The sequence below is a fragment of the Littorina saxatilis genome, linkage group LG8 (genome assembly GCF_037325665.1).
Source record: "Littorina saxatilis isolate snail1 linkage group LG8, US_GU_Lsax_2.0, whole genome shotgun sequence".
In the NCBI taxonomy this organism is placed as follows: domain Eukaryota; kingdom Metazoa; phylum Mollusca; class Gastropoda; order Littorinimorpha; family Littorinidae; genus Littorina; species Littorina saxatilis.
In genome coordinates, this window is record NC_090252.1 from 51,970,709 (window position 1) to 51,995,524 (window position 24,816).

The following is a 24,816-nucleotide window of genomic DNA, read 5'->3' on the forward strand; positions in this document are numbered from 1 at the left end:
GTCCGAACAATGCTTCGGATCATAAGTATTTGTAAATGACTGATGACCGAGGCCTCAGAACAACACTGGTTATCACGTTTGCATCTATATCTATGCCTGTCCCATTGTCTCGCTCTAAGTCTACCTGTTTGTCTGTCTCTCTGTACGTGTCTCTATGTCACTTTGCTTTTCTTCAATATGTAGACGGGTATGAGTGTTAATTCGCGATAATCACCAAGCGGCCAAACATTGAACACCCAGTAATCAGCGAGAATCCTCGATAGCTCTTAGCGATTTCGACAAAATAGCTGCAATCGTGAGTCATTTATCAGCAGTAATTCATTTAATGAACAGAACACACACAAACAAACAAACAAATCCAAGGACATAAAGCTATTGCAAACACTGTTTTGCCTCAAATATCCAAACTTCATACAGAATATGACGTTGAAACACGGGGGCAAATGATTATCTGCTACTCCATATGACAGAGTAAATGTCCTTTGCCATGCCAAAACAGGAAAAGAAACAAAAGTTGATTACTTTACTGCTACACACGAATAACAACTTAAATGTGTTCTTGATAATATTTCAAACCGAAGAAATTGCTGCTAAGTTAGATCACCCAAAAAAAAAGAACATGAATAAGTCGGCTTCCGGTTGCGCATCTGAGATCAAATTGCCACAATTCGAGAGCTCCTGTGTTTTTTTGTGGTTTACACACACACACACACACACACACACACACACACACACACACACACACACACACACACACATGCAAACACACACATACACACACACATAAACACACACACGCACGCACACACACACACACGCACGCACACACACACACATGATGATACACCACCACTCTCGATTCCAAGTCTATGTTAAAACATATACTTTTCATAAGAAATTAAGGACCACTTTTTCAAACGCATGCCATACCCTTAATGACGAGGTGAAATGATTTGATTTTTTCTTGATTGTTTTATTTACAAACTGAGGACTGTCTCCAGACAATGTCATGTCAAACATGCCAGTGAAAACAACCCTAGAGCTTCTTACGCTCGAACTTTAGACAACCCTCTAATTTCAAATTCACAACAGTAGTTTTTCTCACAACGAAGAACTGCAAAATCTTATCCCGACAGCGATCACTAGTAAAGATACCCACTTATCGGTAGTGAGATGTCCTACGACTTTAGATAATCTCTTCCTGGGCCATCGCAGGCCCCAACAAACGATTTCGTTTTAGAACAGCGCCATCTGCAAAGCGCCCTCTGCGACGCCTCTGGGCTTTGATGCGTCCATCAGCAGGATTTAAGAAGAAGCGGGACCCATTTGTAAACAATAACTGAACCCTACGATGACGTAACCACCTCACATGTTGAGTACACCAGGGTCGGTGGGTAGCTGAATGGTTGGCAGTCGATGTTGTTTTGCGGACTGGGCGTCTTTAAGGGCCCGGTCACACAGCGCTGCGTCCTTATCACGACCATGCCGATCACGCCCATCTGAAAAAAGTTATCAAATCGGGGCATATCGCAATTAAAATCCAGCACATGGCACTAATACCCTAGTCACATAATATAGACGCTGCTTCTGCTACGACGGAAAAGTGTCCGAGAGCGTGCAGTACAGTCGTGATGTAGGTTTTTTTATTCGCCATGTGCTGGATTTTGACGGCTAGCCCCGACTTGATAACTTTTTCAGATCGGAGTGATCGGCATGGTCGTGATAAGGACGCAGCGTTGTGTGATGGGGACCATGCAAAAATCTACATCACGACTGCACTGCGCCCAGACCCGGCTACGCTTGTTTTGTGCAGTTCAAAATAAACGTAGGGAGAGCGTGCAGGTTCGCGACCTAGCAGATCCCACCCTGACCAAACCACGCTCATGGAGATCCTCCCACGTTTGGCCCACGTTTGGCCACGCTCTCCGACAATTTTACAACGGAGTAGAAGCGGCGTCTCTGTGTGACCGGGGTATTACTCTGGAAACTCCTGGCAGGAAACCAAATATTATTGAACAAAACATGAACATTGGCACAAATATACCATTTCACATTCTCCATCGAATAAGAGGATGACACAACTGATCCGACAAGGTCATGACCTTCAAATCTATACTCTTCATAAAAAGAAACGCTTCACTTCTTAAAATCTCTTTACTGCCAGTTTCTGTCAGAATCAATCAATCAATAATCAAAATGAAGCTTATATAGCGCGTATTCCGTGGGTACAGTTCTAAGCGCTTGTCAAAGAGTTGTCAACATAGGACTAACAAAGAAACTAACATCTTCAGACGGACACGAACCCTATCACACACTAGCAAACCCTGGTAAACATAGAACAATCAACTGTTTAACAACGATGTACACATCAATAGCTAGGCCCAAACAAAATAATAGCACAAAGAAAACACCTCTCACAGAGCACAGCACAAGAATGTCTTTTGGGGCACAACACATCACGTCGAGCATGAAAGTCGCAGCCAGCTACGGGAAGAACTGAGTCTTCAACCTACTCTTGAACGCGTCAAGAGAGGGGCTCTGGCGAAGCTCAAGCGGCAGGGAGTTCCAGACGGACGGGCCCGCGGAGGGAAATGCACGTTGACCAGCAGATGCGAGTTTCGAGCGAGGGATGTGGAGGCGGAGAGGGTCAGCAGCAGAACGAAGGGGACGGTCGGAGGGCTGGGTGTACAGGTCCAGTGAAGATTGAAGGTACTCGGGAGCAGAGTCGTTGAGACACTTGTAGACCAGAGTGGACAGTTTGTAGGAAATTCGGGTGTTGACAGGGAGCCAGTGCAAGGAGCGAAGTAGGGGGGTGATGTGGTCTCGCTTCGTCTTCCTCAACGTCAGCCTGGCAGCGGCGTTCTGGACTCGTTGTAGGCCATGAATGGATGAGGCGGGGAGGCCGGCCAGAAGGGAGTTGCAGTAGTCCAGACGACTGAAGATGAGGGAGACAACCAGCTTGACACAGGCGTCGTGGGTGAGGTAGCGACGGATGGAGGCGATGCGTCGTAGGTGGAAAAAGCAGGTCTTGATGATGAAGGAGATGTGTGTCTGCATGGAGAGAGTGGAGTCGAGAAAGACGCCAAGGCTCTTGACAGCAGGGGAGAATGGAACAGTCGCGTCATCCAGCTGGAGGTCGGTCACAGTGAGGGAAGCAATCTTCTGTCGTGTTCCAACGAGAAGGGCCTCCGTCGTCTCACTGTTCAGCTTCAACTTGTTCTCAATCATCCAGTACTTGATGTCAGTGAAACAACTCCTCCGAAAACGGCGTATGGCTGCCTAAATGGCGGGGTAAAAAACGGTCATACACGTAAAATTCCACTCGTGCAAAAAACACGAATGTACGTGGGAGTTTCAGCCCACGAACGCAGAAGAAGAAGAAGAAGTGAAACAACTGGAGATGGATCCAAGGAGATCGTCAACGTCCTCCGGCTTGGCGCTGTTCTGGAGCTGCGTGTCATCAGCAAAGGAGTTGTAGTTCAGGCCGTGGCGTTCGATGACCAGGGAGAGGGGTTGGGTGTACAGGGTGAAAAGGACAGGGCCGAGGACAGATCCTTGTGGGACGCCGAAGCGGACAGGGACAGGCTGAGAAGAGAACGAATCAGTGGTGACAGTCTGAGAGCGGTTCTGGAGGTAGTTCCGGAACCAAGAGAGGGCGGTGTCGTGAATGCCGAACGTGGAACTGAGGCGATCGACGAGTAGCTGGTGGTCGATCGTGTCGAAGGCCGCGGAAAGGTCCAGCAGCACAAGGGCAGAGACGAGACCGCTATCTGTTGCGTTCAGGAGGTCCGTGGTGATTCGCAGGAGCGCCGTCTCGGTGCTGTGGTGAGGGCGGTACGCTGACTGATACACTGGCATCAGGCAGCGAGTTCCGAGACAGGTGGGCGCTCAACTGCTCCAGGATGATACGCTCCAGAAGCTTGGAGAGGAAGGGCAGGTTGGACACAGGACGGTAGTTCTTCAACTCGTTGACGTCAAGGCCGGGTTTCTTGATGAGTGGGCGGACAGCGGCAGACTTGAAGCAGTCGGGAACGACGCCTGTGGCCAGGGAGATGTTGATGATATCTGTGATAGACGGCAGGAGCTTGTCCAGACACTTGGTGAAGAGGAAGCCTGGCAGGGGGTCTAGCTCGCAGGTCTTGATGGCCGTCTTGGTGATGAGTCGCTTGACGTGGTTTTGAGTGACAGGGGGGAGCCGGAGAAGGAAGGGGAGGGTGGGGACGGGACGAAGGGCTGCTGATCGAGTGTTTTCCGAAGCTTGTCAATCTTGTCCTTGAAGAACTCCGAGAATAACTCCGAGATATCCTGTGGTGGGTGAGCAGTGGGTAAGGGGGCAGCGGGGGAGGAGCCCAGGAGAGAGGACATGATGTTTTCTATAATGTAGTCTGCTATCAGATCTGCTTTGCCTTCTGGATTTACTGACTGTGAGTTGAGGAGGCAGAGGTGTAGGTTGGTGGTCTCTGCAGGATTCCCAGCTCCTTGAGATGGAGGTATAGAGGCCGTGGCAGGCGCAGTCTAGCAGCGTCGGTGGGACGGTAGTTGAGGGGGGAACCTATCGCCATAGTGAGAGAGAGGAGTGGAAAGAGAGAGAGAGAGAGAGAGAGAGAGAGAGAGAGAGAGAGAGAGAGAGAGAGAGAGAGAGAGATAGAGAGAGAAAGAGAGCTCACACAGAATCAGGTCTACAAAATGACCAATTGAAAGCCCTTAAGTATTCTAAATGGCATGAAAGGATGACAATTTGATTAATTCATCCTGATTATACTCGTCATAAAAAAAGTATCAATCCCAAAAAATCGGGCACAGAATTCGCAAGTTGTTAAAGTGCAAAAAAGAGCAAGAACGCACCCTTTTTAATATCCCCTGCTACAGAAAAACATATAAAAGGACACAGTCTCACGTTCACAGTAACAGAAATACACCCTTAACCGAACTGTAAACCTCCGTTTGCTTTAATCGGGGCGCGTATTGTTCGTTTTACTCCCAAAAAAGGAAACAATAACTACGCGACATCTTCTCAAACTTTCGCGGCGTGTTGCGCCGTGGTTATGTTTGATGGATCCAAGACACGTGTTCTTACCTAAGAGTGCAAGCAGACTTTCGGGAACGATGTATGCTTCTACTTAGGCCCTAAAGGTACCGTCAAAACAATAGTCTTTGGATAGGATGTCTTTACGGACAATCTGTGCGGCACGTGCAAGATGAAGTGCGTCATCATCAACCGTCCTTGCAAAAATCATTTGTTTTGTGTGCGTAATTAATTTCACCCCGTTCTGCTATGGCTTTTTTTCTCCACATTTATTGTACAAATTCAACTTGCAAGATAAATGATATTTGGCGTCCAAGGCATGCATATCCCCCTCTGACAATTATTGTCCCAAGCGTGATCGATCTTGCACAATCTCTGTATATTCACGAATTGTTTGGTCAATAGTAAATGTACAACGCTTTCAGCAGGGTTTAAACACTGGATACACAAGCAGTATAAATATTATGCATTATCATAATTATGTATTATAACATGCGTTCATAAGTTTATCAGAAGTAACATCTTTTCCGCAAAAGAATTCTTTTGCAAGTCTCATTTCTTTTTTTGGTAGAATCAATCGTTTTTTTGCTAGAAGCATCTATTTTGTGGGTGGAAACATCCGATTTTTTTTGGGAATATCTTTTGCTAACTAAGCAATTCTTTTGGTGAAAGCATCTATTCTTTTGGTGATTTAATTTATTGCCAAAAGAAACACGTCTCATCTCGGTGGTGTCACAAAGGTCCAATCGTCCTCTTTGTTTTGACGTGGCTATGCAGTTATTTATGGTCATCATCTTTTTCTTTCAAGCGTCTCTTCTCAGCAACTACCTGGTTATCAAACTTGTTTTTGCAGATTCTGTGCCATACAGCTTTTTTTTCTCTTCAAAAGTCTGCACACACACACACACACACACACACACACTAACACACACACACACACATACACGCACATACACGCACATGCACACACACACACACACACACACACACACACACACACACACACACACACACACATGACATAAAAGGAGAAAAGGGAGTGCGGATGGTTCGTATTCCTTTCTTATTGTCTAGATGACGAAATTACCAAGACTGTTGTAATGTTATTGTTTACTGTTCATGTTGTTTCATGTGTGTCATTCACTCACGCTCACTGCAGACTCAGAAGAAGTAGTTCAGTTTCAACATTATAATTATTGAGGTATCCATCTTGCAGGAAGTACAGCCATAATAGAAAGGGAAGATACTCTCAGTAACCACAATATAACAGTATCCACTATAGCTCAAAGGTACTGGGTTCCTGGTGTTTCACAGGTACCATGGATATCATTACATCCCTATTCTTTAGATAAATGAAAATAACATAACTCCAACTTCGCTTTAACCAATAACTTGAAAACTTTTAAACCTCACTTTAACACTAAAATGGACATAATCAATTCCAAAGAATTATTTATCACTTACCGATAATGAAATAAAACAATTATTTCTGAACGTTACTTTTAAAGAAAGATTGCACCTTAAACATGGACAATTACAAAGATCTTCTTGTCGATCACACCAATTACAAAGATAACTTTAACGATCATAACACTAACTGCAATAATACAAAAAATCTGTTGCTCTGAAATGAGACTTCTGTTGTCATTGTTCATAATTCTTGTCTCTGTACTGCTTGTCTCTGCAAAACTTATCTCTGTAATACTGAATGCACAGAACATATGAAATAAATCAAAACAATCAAACATGTTTGTCCTGTCGTCAAATGTCAAATCATCAAATGCTTTCAATGAGTCTTTCTGGCTTCTTGATGCTTCTCTGGGGCCTCTGATGTGGACTTGGTGTTGGTGCTTCAACCACTGGCTGAGTAATGTATGGAGGTTTTGCTGCTGGTTGGATGTGATCATCATTCTGCTCAGGTGTTGTGGAGATTGGAGGTGGTGTTCTGGTCTCGATGATCTCAGGTTTGTCATAAAATCTGACATGTCGTTCTGTTGGCTTCTGCAGGTTCATCAGGTGTCTTCTGTTTCTGCGATGGGTTGCTCCATTGGGTGATTGGACAACGTATGATCTTGGTTCGTTGCTGGGTTGTATGACTGTTGCTGGTGTCCATTTTCCTCCTTCTTCTTTCTGCATCATGACAGGTTGACCTTTTGACAGTGGTGGGAGACTGCGTGTTGCTGTTCTGTCATGGTACATCTTCTGCTGCTGTTGACGCTTTTCTAGCTGCTTTCTGACCTCTTTCTTCTTGGACAGGGTGTTGGGAATAACAGAGGGAAGGTTTGTTTTGAGTTTGCGGGAGTATAGGAGTTCAGCTGGGGATGGGAGTTTGTGGTCGATGGGAGTAGACCTGAAAGCAAGAAGTGCTATGTTGATGTCAGAGTGAGACTCTTTTGCTTTGGTCATAATGTTCTTGACTGTCTGCACGGTTCTCTCTGCTAGTCCGTTTGATCTTGGGTGTATTGGTGAGCTTGTAGTATGCTGGAATCCCCATTCTTTTCTGAATCTTTGAAATTCAGTGCTGATGTATGGTTTCCCGTTGTCACTGACAAGTTTTTCCGGGACTCCCTGCTTCCCGAAGAGTTGACTGAGGGCGGAGATGATACCTGTGCTTGTTGTTTGGCCTGCTGTTGCTGTGCGGCGTACGAACGGCATTTTTGAATAGTAGTCGCAAACGACAATGTAGTCGCTACCATGCATCGTCATGATGTCAGTGCCGACTGTATGCCAAGGTCGTTCTGGAATCTCATGCTGCAACAGTTCTTCATGGGGTTGACTTTACTGATGTTTCTGGCATGTTTTGCAGGTTTTCGAGAAGGATTCAATGTCGTGACTTAGACCATGCCAGTATACGCACGTTTTGGCTCTCATACGAGATTTCTCTATTCCCTGGTGACCAGAATGAATTGTCTGTAGAATGTACTGCTTCATGGACTCTGGAATCATGACTCTGTCTCCTTTGAGAACTATGTCATCCTCAACGGTGAGTTCTTCCTTGAGCGACCGGTACTGTCAGGTTCTTGGGTAGGTCTTTTGGTTTCTCTGGCCATCCTTTGATGATGGTGTTTTTGAGTGCCGTCATGTGTGGATCTCTGCTCGTCTCATCTTTCAACTGCTGTAGTCTATCTGCTGAAAACTGAACGGCGAAGACTGACTTCTCAATGTCGATCTCAGGTCCTGTGGTAGGATGGAGTCTGGATAGCATGTCTGCTAGGACCACTTCTTTGTCTGGGCGGTAGACAATGTTCATGTCGTACTTCTGCAGGCGAAGCATCATTCTTTGGAGTCTGGGAGGTGTGCTCGCTAGGCTCTTCTTCTGAATCTGTTCCAAGGGTTTGTGGTCTGATTGCACAGTGAAGTGCTTCCCGAACACGTAGGTGTTGAAACGTTCACATCCGAACACGACTGCGAGTAGCTCACGCTCGATGTTCGCATACCGTTTCTCAGTCTCTGTGAGCGCTTTGCTGGCGAATGCAATCGGCTTGTCGTCCTGGATCAGGGTTGCTCCTAATCCTTGCTGTGATGCATCGACTTGGATGACAGCTGGTTTGGTGATGTCAAAATACGTCAGCGCTGTGTCTTCACAGATCATGTCCTTGACCTTCTGAAAGGCTTTCTGGTGAGAACTGTTCCAGTCCCACTGCACGTCTTTCTTGGTGAGTGCTCTCAAAGCTGTCGTGTGATCTGCCAGCCATGGGATGAAGGAAGACATGTATTGCACCATGCCGAGGAACTGCTGTAGCTCGGTGAGGTTCTTTGGTGATGGTAGGTTCTTGATCTCTGTTGTCTTCTCAGGATCCGGGTGTACACCGTCAGCGTCGTAGATCATGCCGACAAACTTGACCTGTTTGCGCTTGATGTAGCACTTGTCCTCGTTGAAGACTAGACCCATCTTTTTTGCCACTTCCATCAGGTGCCGGAGGTTGCGATCGTGCTCGTCCTCGTCTTTGCCATAGACAACGACGTCATCTGTGATGCCAATGGTTCCCGGACACTGGCTGAGGATCTGGTCCATGTGGTTTTGGAATATGTCCTGGCTTACGCTCAAGCCAAAAGGTAGTCGAACGAAACGAAATCTTCCGCAAGGGCTGTTGAACGTAGTGAGACAACTGGATTCTTCGTCGAGCTTGACTGACCAGTAGCCATGTCGGGCATCCAACTTGCTGAAAAGTTTTGCTCCGCTGAATCGATTTGTGATCTCTTCAAGTGTTGGCGTCTTGTGATGCGTTCTTTTGATGCTTTTGTTGAGGTCTTTGGGATCGAGGCATATTCTAATACCACCACTGGACTTTCTAATAAAGGCCAATGAGTTCACCCAGTCGGTAGGTTCCTCGACAGGTACGATCACTCCACTCTTCTGCATCTTTTCGAGCTCCGCTTTGATTTCTGGTAGTAGTTGGATGGGGTACTTGCGTGGAGGTTGAATGACTGGTTGTGCATTTTCTTTCAACGTGATGTGAAGATCTCCGTGAAACTCTCTAATGCCTTCAAATCTGTCAGGGTAGAGACGCTTGAGTTCTTTCGCATCCTGTATTGGAGTTGGGTCAGCTTTCATTGGTGTCGACTGAATCGGACAGTGAAGTGTGACTAGTTGAAGTCTTGTACTTCCTGGTAGGCCTAGGATGGCTGGTCTATCAGCATCTGTGATGTAGAACTCTTCAGTGTGCAACTTTGATTCTCCGTACTTGCAGGGTAGAGTAACAAATCCGAACTGATTGATAACGCTGCCGTTGTAAGCAATCAGTCTGGTTCTTCTTTGTTGTGTAGATCCTGGTTTCGGGTAACCATCTTCATCCAGCTGTTGTGGATATGTGCGTCGAAATATTCTCAGTGGCATGATGTTGCCTTGCGCCCCTGTGTCGACTTTCACCTTGAGTTTTGCATGTTTGGTCTTGCTGAGCTTGATAGACAGATTGGCGTAAACTTCTGTGCGCTCGTCGCTGCTGCCGACTGTAGAGAAGTTGATTGGTTCGAAGGTGATGTTATCCTCGTCGTAGTCTGTGTCGTTTTCGTCTTCGGCGTTGACGAAGTCGTGACGGCGATGGCGATGAGGTGTGCCGGAGCGTCTTCTCTGCCATAAGCCTCCTTGTTGGTTTCTTCTTCCTCGTTGAGGCGAGTTTTGGCTGCCGTGGCTGTTCGCCTTGCTACTGCGACAATACTTCTTCCAGTGGTTCATCTTTCTACATGCACCACACTTCGTGTTGAACGCTGGGCATTTTCTTGGTGCGTGCTTAGTGCCACAGTTACCACATGCTTTGGTGTTCATGGTTCTTGAGTTGACTGCATCAACTGTGAATGGTTGGCTCAGGCTGCTCATTTTCTCCATCTGGGTGACACTTGCTTCATGTGAGCGACATAGATCGTGTGCCTGTTTCAGCGTCAGTGTGTCATCTTTCCGCAGGAGTTTTTTCTTCACTTCCGGGTACTTGATGCCAGCGATAATCTGTTCGATCAGTCTTTCATTTCGTGCTGCATCAGAAGAAAACTTGCACTTGAGCACTTTGGTTTTGCACCGTGTGACAAAATCATCTACAGTTTCAGTAGTATTCTGGCGAAACTGTTGAAATTCAAGGCGATGAATTCTGAAGTTGTCTTGAGGTTCACTTTCAGCAAATTTGTCCCAAATGTTCTTTGGATCCTTGATTTGTTCAGCTGATAGCCCCCAAGTGTTTGAAAGTCGCATACCTTCAGTTCCTGACCACAGAAAAATGTGGCTGTACTGTCTCTCCACTTTCGTTTGTTCTGCAGTGAATCTGTACTCTCACATCTGCTTGAATTCTGCTAACGCTGTACATAGCCCTGTCTGGATTTGACCAATCCATGGATGGGTTGGGTAGACCGCCTGGTATGGGACCGCGTTCTGCTATGATAAAGCTTGCTTGACACGTGGAATGTGCTAGAGGCTTGACACGTGGTTTGTACTGCTGCCTAAAACTACGCTCTGACGCTGTCAGGGATTTGGGAGCACATATTCACTACCCGCGCTGCCACCATGTAATGTTATTGTTTACTGTTCATGTTGTTGGCTCACGTAAGTGTAGCCTATGCGATGCTAACTTTTGTCTGTCTGTGTGTGCGTGCGTGCGTGCGTGCGTGCGTGTGTGTGTGTGTGTGTGTGTGATAGAAACTTTAACATTTGACTTAACACCGAAATACTAATTTCACCTGGTTATTATCCAAGCAACCTTTTCAAAGTATTGAAGCAATGATCAACATTTCGTCGGCATGTGTGTAGTTAAAGTGTGTATCCACAGAAAACGGGTGGTGGGGGGTTTTGGGCGGGTAAAAGCAGGTGACTGGTTTGTGTCGTGTGTGGTATGTAGACCAGGTCAGGGGTCAAGATTAGTTGAAATTAGTTGATCTAAACTGCCTGTAATGTTTGGATGTCTTTGTTCTTGGTTCGATTTATGTGAATTTCAAGACTTGCAGTAGAGTCTCAAGTTTACTCTGCCCGTATAAAACTGTCTACTATTTACTTGAACATGCAGATAGACTATAAGGAAACGGGATGAATCTGTTCTCAAAGTCAAAATTATTATGAGTTTCAAAACATGCTCTGTCATGGTTCTGTCTGTAAAATGAGGTGCCTTTCTACAGACAATTTGTGAATGCTAGATCTACCTAGATCTGTATCGCGTTTCATTCCAGACTCCTCTCTTTGATTGTACTATTTGCTGTTCACGCACTAAGCTTATCACGATTCGTTAATGTCCGTAACGTTTGGTAAACTCACCTTGCAACAGCTTCCTTGGCTTTGTTGGCATTTTTTTTCAAGGCAGCACAACGTAAGATTAGCTTCTGTTGGACAGCAGGTAGAATGCGAGTTTTGAGACAACGACAGTCGTCCAAAGAAAGCTTGCTGTGGAATTTTGTTCTACATAATGGCACATGTGATTCTGTATTTTTCAGCGGTTAATGTTAATGGTTTATTTTTTCCTCTGTTGATTTCTTCCTTCTGAGTTCTTTCTTTCTTTATTTGGTGTTTAACGTCGTTTTCAACCATTCAAGGTTATATCGCGACGGCCTTCTGAGTTGATCGTTATCATTGAAACAAGACCATCAGATAGCAAGGGTGGATCCAGCAAAGGGGGGCACACCCAAACTTGTTTAATGTTTTTCACGAACTTGAAGGCGCGAAGCGCCTGAATTGAGGGTGCAAAGCGCCCGAAAATGCCAGGGTGGATCGGGTGCATGACCCCCCCCTGAATCTCTCTTTCTTTCCCTATAGGGGGGGGGGGGGGGGTCCGGGCCCCCTTCCCCGCCCCCTCCTAAATCCACCACTGGAGAGTACCTCAGTTGCTCCTCAAAATGGACTGTGAATAGTGTGTTGACCGTCAGAATTATTTTAAGAACCAGGCTGCTGCAGTCAGTTGACATGCTTCGCATAATGTAGGATTCCCATGCATGCTGCATAGGTAAAGTAGCTTGTATAACCCGACTATTCAGTATCAAAACACTGTTTGTATTTGTGTAGGTTGTAGTCATCACAACTAATCGTATTTTGCCTTTTGTTTCAGAAAGGAGGATAAGCTACAACATGATCGACGCTATGTCAGATATGCCTCAGCCACATGACGACTTCTGAATTTAGATCCACTCGGCATGGTGACAAGTCTTGATGAAAAGTATATGACTGAGGACAGCAGTGGAAAAAGTGACCACATGGCAGGTACCTATTGATTAGTGTCTGCAGTGCAAAAGACAGATAAGCTGATGGTAGATTTCCAAATGAACACAGGACCCGCAGATCTACTGCTGATTTACGACGGGCAAGGTACAATCCAGGGCAGAGAACACTGCAGCGTTGTAATCCAACTCTTCATTTGTATCAGGAAAGCACGTCCTTACAAATGAACATTACAACTCTCTGATACAAAGACATAGTGTACATGAACATTCCGATAATTGAGTGGGACAGGATTAAACAAATTCCCAGGGCTGCAGTGAGGAAGTAACGGTTTTTCTGTCATTGACCTTAATAGCTTTCACACAGCCAGTATATGAGAGATAATGGTCTTCTTGGTGACCGTTCATGCCCAAGCACGTGGAACTGGTTGCCAGCAGGACAATGTGTCACTGAACAATATCAGAGACTTCGGAGTGCGAGGACCAGGGCAAATCACCTCATGTGAACCTGTCTGAGTGTGACCATCGTGACGCCCATATCTTTAAATCTTAGTCGTATGACAGTTCTAAGAATATATTATCTTGATACGCAAGCTCTAGAGTAATTTAATGATTGTATACTGTTCAAAAAAAGAAACGCATAGCTTGTAATATTTGGTTAATTTAGTTATATGGCTACAAGGATATCCACCAAACTGCAGAAAATGTTTATCTGGTCGTCGACCTTTCGTCCATTGCCACAAGTGAGCTCTGCACGTGACGCATGCGTTATCAGTGGCTACAATGTCAAAATTGCTCATTTGGCATGACCACTCGTCATGCTTCAGTGTAATCTCGTGAAACTCGGGGAATATTGAGCTCTCACCATGTCTTCCAAAACCCATAAAAGCGGATTGTTCGCCACAAAGAAATCAGACGACAATTCAGCGACGAAAGATGGCCCGATTAAGCAGAGAAGACCGCCAAATTGCAATGGGTCGTTTACAAGCAGGCCAAAGTCAAAGTGCAATCGCCAGGCACTTCCACGTGTCCCAGAGCACCATCAGTAGACTGTGGGTCAGGTTTCAAGCCACTGGCTCCGTTGCTGACTTGCCACGAGCGGGAAGACCAAGGGCGACAACTGCTGCTCACGACCGCTTCATACGGCTCCGCCACCTCCGGAATCGTTTCCTGTCGGCCTCATCTTATGTCCAGGCTCTCCCCGGGCCACACCGATTATCGGACCAGACCGTGCGGAACCGCCTGCATGAAGCTGGTTTGAGAGCTCGCAGACCTCACAGAGGAGCTGTCCTCACCCGCCGCCATCGCCAGAACCGAGTGCAGTGGGGCAACCAGCACCTTCGCTGGACCGTCCGGAATCACTGGAGACACGTGTGGTTCAGTCCTACTTCCTGCTCCAGCGACATGATGGTCGGAGGAGGGTCTACCGGAGAGTAAACGAACGTTACGCGCCCAACTGTGTGGATGAGGCACCCGTTCATGGTGGTGGAGGCGTCATGGTGTGGGGGCGATCAATACCGCTGGAAGGAGCACCCTGGTGCACGTCCAAGGGCGCATAACTGCCCAGCGATACGTGGAGGAAATTCTGCGCCCACACGCCCTTCCTCTTCTGGCTGACCAGGATGCCATATTCCAGCAGGACAACGCTCGCCCGCACACAGCACGACTCACCACCCAGTTCCTCACCGACCACCATGTCCAGGTGCTTCCCTGGCCATCCATGTCGCCAGACATGAACCCGATAGAACACCTCTGGGATGAATTGGACAGACGTGTGCGCAGGCGAGAAGAAGCGCCGGCAAATCACCGCGATCTATTGCAGGCACTTCAGGAGGAGTGGGACACCATCCCACAGCAAGATATCCGGCATCTGATCCAGTCCATGCCCAGAAGGTGCCGGGCAGTTGTTGCTGCTCAAGGCAGTCACACCCCCTACTGACTTGACAGCCTCGGCACCCAATCGTATTGATTGACTGATTGATTTGAAGATGCAAATGAACTGTGTGTGCATTCAACTGTGTCCATACCAAATTTCAAACAAATAATCTAAATATTGGATTTTCTGTTAATTTTTTCGACAAATAAAACAAATTTGGCAAGTAGCAACTATGCGTTTCTTTTTTTGAACAGTATATTTTCAAGAAACTAAGCCCATTAAAAAGAACACGGACAAGGAAAAGAAATATATGTGCAACAAAGTCAAGTGCAAGCGAAAATACGTTCTATGCCAACTGTTCTTGGGCAACTATGCGTTTCTTTTTTTGAACAGTATAGATAAGCTTTGCCATGATAATTATGCTGATGCAGTTTAAAAGTGTGTGTGTGTGTGTGTGTGTGTGTTTGTGTGTGTGTGTGTGTGAGGTGTGTGTGTGTGTGTGTGTGTGTGTGTGTGTGTGTGTGTGTGTGTGTGAGAGAGAGAGAGGATTGCACAATATCTCTTTCAGGGACAACTACACCAACAACAAATACACAGTCATTTTATCTGTTTGACTTCTTTTAAAAATTATACATAGAATAAATATGATGCCTTAGTTTTAACTCTGAGTGTGTGGTGTGCGTGTGCATGTGCGTGTGACGGAGTGATTTGAGCTTGTGTTACTGTTTGTCGATTTCTTACGGGAGCCTTGAAGGCTTCGCCTCTTGTTTTATGTGTCATTCACTCACGCTCACTGCAGACTCAGGAGAAGTAGTTCAGTTTCAACATTGTATTGAGGTATCCATCTTGCAGGAAGTACAGCCATAATAGAAAGGGAAGATACTCTCAGTAACCACAATATAACAGTATCCACTATAGCTCAGAGGTACTGGGTTCCTGGTGTTTCACAAGTACCATGGATATCATTACAACTGTGTTCCATGCTCTTATTCTTTTGTTTAACATTAGAAGAAAACTCTGGTTATCAAACTTGCTTTTGCGGATTCTGTGCCATACAGCTTTTTTTCTTTTCAAAAGTTGTTTCCACACACACACACACACACACACACACACACACACACACACACACACACACACACACACACACACACACACACACATAGACACTCACACACACCCACACACACGCACACACACACACACACACACACGCACACACACACACCCACACACACCCACTCACACACGCACACACACACACACACCCACACACGCACACACACACACCCACACGCACACACACGCACACGCACACACACACACCCACCCACACACCCACACACACACACACACACACACACACACACACACACACACACACACACACACACATATATACACTTTTGCACAAGCACGCACGCGATCCTTTCGAGAAAAAACCACAATCAAATAAAGACAAAAAAGGCAATACATGATCTACATGTAGCCAAGTGGCGTACCCCGTCTCTTTGTGTATGTTATCTCCTGCCCGACCCAGTTGCCTCCCCTGTCTATAGCTATTCCCTGTGTGTGTGTGTGTGCTAGTCACATTGGGTTTACCTTTTAAATAATGCCCTTTGTGCTAGGAAATTCCTAACTTGAAATGGTGAGAAGCAGCAGCGTAACCTCCAACCATCAGTGCCTAAGGAGTGACTAAATAATACCTGGTTGTCTTTGTGCATTGTACTTTATTGTGTGTTTACTATCGTAGGGTAGACTCTTGACCGGATTCATTTCTAATCTAGGTGGTAAGATCCCATAACTTTCCCGGCCCCGTTCAGCTAGTATTACGCATCAGCTTTGACACTGCTTGTAATCTAATGAGCCTTATCCGGCGTGCACTGCTGACAGGGCCCTCTTCCCCCTTTAGCTAGTGTAACAGCTTGTAATATTTCCGGTGTGTAACACCTGCCTCTTTAACGATCCCTTTCATTGTGCAGGCATTTTAAGTAGAACGCCCCCCGTTGGCTTACACTAGGTAGCCTCCCTATTGGCTTATCGCCACAGGGAATCGGAAGTGACCACTGTCTTTAAAAGGCTGAACATTTAGACTAGATCAGAAATGCGATTTGTGATAGTGAGCTGTGTGCTGCTCATATGGTGTTGTTACCGTACCGTGAACGTGTCGAAGCGCTGTCCAAATTTGTCGCGAAGTTGTAATCGGTCGATTTGTGGTTTTGAATTCGTGCTCTTGTGTTTCGCGATTAGCGTCAGCAGCAGATTTTGTGTTTAGGTTTCAAGTGTGCTCACTGAGGAGAATCTGTAAGTAACTAAATGCTTTATTCATTCCTTATGCTTTATTCTTATGTTTCATTTGATGCTATGATGTTTGCATATGTACATTCTGATGCTGATTTGGTCCCGGGCGATGTCCGACCGGTTTCGCGTCAGAGTTGATGACGCCATTTTGATCTATCAGAGAGATGTGTTTTCTAGATCAGTTTCTAATTACTTTCATGATTTGACGCTGAAATTGAACGTTAATAACTTTTAATATTTGATGACCAGTTGTTCTAAAGTTGTTTTAGAGTCTTGTAAATTAAAGACTCCTAAGACTCGTAAGAATCAAGTAAGGCAGACTCGTTCTCATACGTTTCGTTTTCGCTGAGAAAAAAGCCTGTCCCGCAATATTTTATGTCGAGAAGACCCATGTGTATCGTTGCGATCTTTTTCCCCATTTTCATCACATATTATTTCTGGAGATCAGTAAAGTCTGAGTAGTAGTCGGTTAAAAGTCCAAAGTTAAGCCCTCAGTGCCATTGGCCCGTAAAGCTACCTATTTACGATTTAGGCGCAGAAACCCCTACAATTGATGAACGGGAATTATGGTTGACACATAATATATGTTGGGTAATGAACTCGATGAGAAAGCCTGTCCCACTATATTTTAAGTCGAGTAGATCTATGTTAGATCTCCTTTTTACAAGGACAGTTTTATAACGATGAAGTCCGGTAAGGTAAGTCGAACCTTTCTCAGATTTCGGTTTTCGATGAGAAGGGATTTGAATACTTTGCTGGACGGAATTCCGCTTCGTAGCCAGTTTGTTGAGGAACAAAGAGGTTCAGCTCAGTTTTCGCTTCGCTGAGGATCGTTCTTTATTGCCAGCACTGTAACCGTAACTTTGTATAGGCGAAGTGTACAACACAATGACATGCTTTATGAAGTTTTGGGATGCATTACTTTTCATGTGTTTTATCATGTTGCTGCATTTCAAGCCGTATGTCGTTGACGGTTAATTGGCTGATGTAAGATTGTAGTGCCCGCCATTTTGACCGGCGTCCCCCGTCTCAGCCCAGCTAGCAAGCTTTCGTCGGCCGACTGACGATTTCAGTCGGGTGACGTCGTCAAATGTCGTGTGTCGACGTCCGTTGTCGCGCCGATATCGTTTTGACTGTGTGTAAAACTCGGCAAATGTATGTAATAATCCCCGACATCGGCCCGACGCAATGTTGCTGTCGATAAAAATATGCAGAGTTACGGGAGATAACAACTTGAATTTATTATCATTATTTTAACATTTGTTACGTCCCCTGTTCAAGCGTCGGGAACGGCGTGACATGACTCTGCAAATGCGAAACTAAATTATTCATATTTGTTGACTTTTTCACATAGGAGTAGGTTGAATATTGTCCACCAGCGCCAAGCATAGATGTAACTGTAGCTGTAGCTGTAGGTGTGTTATGTACTGTTACAGTAGGGGGGGGGGGGTTGAACATACTGGTGTTTTTGTAGCTGTAGGTGTGTTTTGCACACAGGGGAGGGGGGGGGGATTGGGGTTGTGTATACTGCTGTATCTGTAGCTCTAGGTGTGTTTTGCACTCTGCACGAGGGAAGGGGGTGGAGTGTTATATGTTTTGTACTGTTACAGTGGTGGCAGCGGGGGGAGGGGGGTGTACATAATTCTGAATCTGTAGCTGTAAATGAGTTTTGTACTGTTACAGTGGGGGCGGGGGGGGGGGGGGTTGGGGGTTGTACATATTAATGCTGTAGCTGTAGGTGTGTTTTGCACTGTTACACTGGGGGGGGGGGGGGTTGTACACACTGCTGTATCTGTAGCAGTAGGTGCGATTTGTGCCGTTACAGTTGGGGGGGGGGGGGGTACATACTGCTGTAGCTGTAGGTGTTTTTTGCACTGTTACACTTGGGTTGGGGGAGGGGGGGGGTTGTACATACTGCTGAATCTGTAGCTGTAAGTGTGTTTTGCACTGTTACATTGGGGGGGGGGGGGGTATACATACTGCTGTATCTGTAGCTGTAGGTGTGTTTTGTACTGTTACTAAGGGGGAGGGGGTGTACATACGGCTGTAGCTGTAAGTAATTTTTGCACTATTACACTTGGGGGGGTTGTACATACTGCTGAATATGTTGCTGTTGGTGTGTTTTATACTGTAATACTGAGGGGGGGGGGGGGTTGTACATACGGCTGTATCTGTAGCTGTAGGTGTGTTTTGTACTGTTACAGTGAGGGCGGGGAGGGGGGGGGTGGGGGTCTACATACTGCTGTATCTGTAGCTGGTGTTGTGTTTTGCACTGTTACACTGGGGGGGGGGGGCCGGGGGGGTTGTACATACTGCTGTATCTGTATCTGTAGGTTTGTTTTCCACTGTAACACTGGGGGGAGGGGGGTTGTACTGCTGTAGCTGTAGCTTTAAGTGAATTTTGCACTGTTACACTTGGGGGGGGGGGGGGGGGGCGGGGGGGGGGGGGGTACATACTGCTGTAGCTGCACCCAGCCAGCAAGACATTAGCGGCCGATAATCGGCCAAACACCCTTCAAAAAGTCGGGCCGGTGATGTCAAAAGATACGACGCGGGTGTTGGCCCGACTAACTTTTGCAAAGAGGCAAAGAGGCGGCCGACAGGCGGCCGAACACCTGTACTATGGCGGCACGCATCCGGTCCGATGTTAATCGGCCCGATGGCTTGTTGGACCTGCGGGCCGACATCGTCCCGATGTCTTCCCGCTGAAATCGATATCTTCCCGATGTCGGCATAAGGTGTCGGGCCGCAGGTCCAACAAGTCATCGGGCCGATTAACATCGGACCGGATGCGTGCCGCCATAGTACAGGTGTTCGGCCGCCTGTCGGCCGCCTCGTTGCCTCTTTGCAAAAGTTAGTCGGGCCAACACCCGCGTCGTATGTTTTGACGTCACCGGCCCGACTTTTTGAAGGGTGTTCGGCCGATTATCGGCCGCTAATGTCTTGCTGGCTGGGAGAGCGGCCCCCCTTTTCCCTATTTTCCCTCTGTTCGGTGTGCCCCTTTTCCCGCCAGTTCAATGGGCTTTGTTTGGGGAAAACACACATACACATCTTGTACACATGTACATGGCTTACCTTTCCTGCTCATTTTCCCAGTTAAGACTTGAATTTATTCCATCAACAGCCATTGCCGGCTACTACTTGTTCATACCATAGACCAAATAGCCTGGACCGCCAACTCGTCACGTGACCCTTCGAGGTTACGACGCTCGACTTTCACAGGGGCGCTTAGCGTCCGGTTTGAAAGACAGTGAAAAGAAAGCACGCTCCAGTTATTTGTGACAATGGGAGGTGACAATGAACTGGATTTTCCAAAACTCCAAACTAAACTTAACAAAACTCATCGAAAAACATGTTCCATATGCACTTTAGCTGAGTTTATTTTAGCATTTTCAGAACTTACCTCGGCAACTTCGTCCATGTTTACAATCGACACCGGATATGACATCCCCCTGATTTCTGAAAGGCCAAGAAGAGCGGGGTAGTAGTTGCGCTGAGAAGGATAGCACGCTTTTCTGTACCTCTCTTCGTTCCTAAATGCGAGGGGCCGCTACCTCGTAATAGAGAGAAAGAGCGGAGAGAGAGCTAGTTGGCGGTCCAGGATAATGGTCTATGTTCATACCTAAAGCAACCTAGGTGTTGGTTGTTATTCAGTACTGTAAATGTGTTAGCCTGACTCTCTCTCTCCCTGCCCTTTGTCAGGCTTTGTGTCAGCTACTGTCATGTTATGCATTCTTTCCTGTGTCACTCACATGCATTGTCATACATTGATATTTTGCTAGTCTTCATTTGTATTACTTTGTTTACCTGTACATAATCTTGTGAATTTTGATTATCATTCCTTTGATGAATTCAGGCATGAGAATGATAGAGATCTTCTGAGTTAAGACCTCAGACATTAGGAAGATATTGTCTACAGGCGGATGCACAATTTTAACTATTAATTCTCATGTTGCACTTTAAAGGCGCTTGCCTGCAGAAGAACTTTGCGACTGACAAAACTGAACATTGTGTGCAGTCGCGCTTTCACTTAAAATGTGTTTGCCTACAGAAGAGCTTTGCGACTGATAGAAACTTAACATTTAGTGCAGTCGCATAGGTGCATAACAGACTTTTAATCTAAAGCGATATGATTTAGTCGCGCTTCCCTGTAAAGTAATAGCTTGTCTAACGCTCCATTTTGAAGCATGGGAGCGCGCGCGTACCCCATGTCTGAGTTATCTTTCTTATTCTTGTCGTTATTATTCAACTCGATGAAGAAGTGTCTTCATGGCGATGAACACGCTTAATAATAACAATTATTTTGCAGTTGCGGTTCATGCAGTTGGTTAATTTATGTGAAGCATTTTCCTATGCAAGGCTTAGGCCTAAGGGAAGACGTTGGTTACTTCCCTTGACATTAGCTGTTGTGGAGTTGTTTAGCTCACTGTGGATTCTCTTTCAGAGAATGCTGTGTCTGCAGGATTTTGGCTGTATTGTTACTTGTCTATATTTGTCATGATTATTTTGACAAATGATACATTCATTGGTTTATGCTTTGTATTATGTCATGTGTGACTTAAAAGGCATGTTGTTTATAATTGTATTTTCTTTTCTTTTTAGTGCCTTCTTTACACTGCTTTCTGGTTTACACCAGAAATTCTAGTTGCTACCAGAATTCATAATTGTTATTTCTGGTTACTACCAGAATAATCACCTTTTACACTATTTCTGGTTGATACCAGAACTCATAGTTTATATTTCTGGTTGCTACCAGAATAATATTGCCTTTTAATTATACTGCTTTCTGGTTTGCACCAGAAATACATACTGTTTCTGGTTTCATATTCATAGTTTATGTTTCTGGTTTGCACCAGAAATTCTAGTTGTTACTAGCATAATTACCTTATAAAAATATTTCTGGTTCTATTATTGTTTCTAGCTGGTTCTGGTACTGGTAGATATTAGAATTCATAATTGATATTTCTGGTTATATGTAAGCATTGCTATTTCTTGTATTAGAGTTCTGTTCATTGTTTAAAAATTATAACTTATAGCATTGTCTCGGGTTGCTACCAGATTTAGCTAAACTGTTTTGGAACATTTCTGATTTAGATAAGCTACCTCAGTGGTTATTCTTAGTTACATTTTGCTTCAATAAAAGATAAGTTAAGATAAGTTAAAGCAACCTCTGTCTTCGGTGTCTTAATTGTATGCTCCTCTGCCTGTGCTATATACCCTTGTCCTTCCACCCGACATTCCCACATACAAGACAATTGTGTATGCGACTTAATCAACCACACCAACACATAAACATACACACACCCACACTCACACACAGATTATCTCTCTCACACACACACACACACACACACACACCAACGCACACACACCCACTCACACACACCCACACTCACAGATTATCTCTCTCTCTCTCACACACACACACACACACACACACACACACACACACAACACGCACACACACACACCAAATGACATTAAAAGGTGAAAAAGAGTACGGATGGTTCATGTTCCTCTCTCAGTGTCTCGATGACGATATTGCCAAGACTGTGTGTACCATATGCCCTTATTCTTTTGTTTACCAATAAGCACATAAGAAGGAAACACATGCACACATACACATACACACACGCATACACACACACACACACACACACACACAAACACACAAACACACACACACACATACCCACACACGCACGCACACACATTCTCTCTCTCACACACACAAACACACACACACACACACACACACACACACACACACACACACACCGTGGCACACACACCCACAGAGGCACCAGCACGCGTGGCTAGGGTATGTTTATGTTAGATCGTCTGAGGCTCTGTGAAGCCGAATGAGAGAACCCGGTGACCGCAAGCACAACGCACGTGGATTGAATTATGCATGTACCTATTTACTAACATTGCTGTATTTTCTTGTGATACCGATGTGTTTCTAAACTGTCGTACCGATGTCTGAACATGCATGAACATTATCATGATTCAAGAGTTAATTACTACCCATTAAATGTCGAAGATCATGTAAACAATTCAATCTGAGCTCTGACTGCCACAGCCACACCAAAACGAAAGCAAGGTAAACACGAATAGATCTGGCATTCAGTGCAAACACGTTCGCAACACCTGCCCCCGTCCGCCTCTCATTGTTGTGTTGACTGTGGGCCGACCATAACATTATCGTAACTGTACTCTACAAAGTGCTTGAAGCTATTCCTTCAGTCCGATGATGTTGAAGTGAGACAGTGCAACACTCTAAACCACTTGCTTGAGAAAAACAACATCGTGTAGCCATCAAACTACCATTGCCTTATCCAAGTCGCTCCGTTTTTGTGATAGGGGCATCTTGTTTAATTGCATTATTTTGTCAGTGTGTCATTTTACAAAGACAAGTTTGTGAGCACATTTCGTGTCTGGAACACTGTTGAGGCACGTGCATTACTGTGTTTTACCCTGACATGTCTTGCACCGATTTCACTGGACTTTGAAAACTGGCCTTTTTTTGAGAGAAAACCTCCCTTTTTCCGCTTGTTTAGCACGACACAGTAACACTGCCTGCCAAATATGTTCATTACAAAGACTCACTGCCATTTTATTAATTCAAAAAAGTCACGTCTCAATAAAATTGTCAAACCCTTGATTTTTGACGAAGATTTAAAATATTGTTAACATTTTATGACCGGTCCTTAACTTTTTTGAAGACCGTATTTAATAAAAACTTGACTAAACGTTAAATTGTAAAAAATCTGCATGATAAATGACGTCACCACGATGCGACCCCAGGTTTAGCAAAAGGCCGGCTATGACGTCATCAACAACCTTAATAAAAAACAAGTCGCGTAAGGCGAAAATACAACATTTAGTCAAGCTGTCGAACTCATAGAATGAAACTGAACGCAATGCAATTTTTCAGCAAGACCGTATACTCGTAGCATCGTCAGTCCACCGCTCGTGGCAAAGGCAGTGAAATTGACAAGAAGAGCGGGGTAGTAGTTGCGCTGAGAAGGATAGCACGCTTTTCTGTACCTCTCTTCGTTTTAACTTTCTGAGCGTGTTTTTAATCCAAACATATCATATCTATATGTTTTTGGAATCAGGAACCGACAAGGAATAAGATGAAAGTGTTTTTAAATTGATTTCGAAAATTTAATTTTGATCATAATTTTTATATTTTTATTTTTCAGAGCTTGTTTTTAATCCAAATATAACATATTTATATGTTTTTGGAATTAGCAAATGATGAAGAATAAGATGAACGTAAATTTGGATCGTTTTATAGAAAAATATATTTTTTTACAATTTTTAGATTTGTAATGACCAAAATCATTAATTCATTTTTAAGCCACCAAGCGGAAATGCAATACCGAAGTCCGGCCTTCGCCGAAGATTGCTTGGCCAAAATTTCAATCAATTTGATTGAAAAATGAGGGTGTGACAGTGCCGCCTCAACTTTTACAGAAAGCCGGATATGACGTCATCAAAGGTATTTATAGAAAAAAAGAAAAAAAAACATTCGGGGATACCATTCCCAGGAACTCTCATGTAAAATTTCATAAAGATCGGTCCAGTAGTTTGGTCTGAATCGCTCTACACACACACTCACACCCACAGACACACACACATACACCACGACCCACGTCTCGATTCCCCCTCTATGTTAAAACATTTAGTCAAAACTTGACTAAATGTAAAAAGAGAAAAATCATGCAGGGACATCATCTTGGTGAACTTAGATAGACAGTGTTATAAATATCCGTCCGGTAGTTTTCCTGGAATTGCTGTCCACGAACACACATACACACACACCACTACCCGCGTCTCAATTCCCTGTTTATGTTAAAACATTCAGTCAAAATTGACAAATGTACTTCCAGAGAGAGAGATAGAGAGAGAGAGAGAGAGAGAGAGAGAGAGAGAGAGAGAGAGAGAGAGAGAGAGAGAGAGAGAGAGAGAGAGAGAGAGAGAG

The 24,816-nt window shown here is 45.1% G+C and overlaps 1 protein-coding gene across 4 annotated transcripts in view; it reads left to right on the plus strand.

Moving 5' to 3' along the window:
* Positions 1-24,816, plus strand: part of LOC138973807 (cystathionine beta-synthase-like) — a 253,496-nt gene that overhangs the window by 94,189 nt on the left and 134,491 nt on the right. The gene's annotated exons all lie outside the window — the stretch shown is intronic.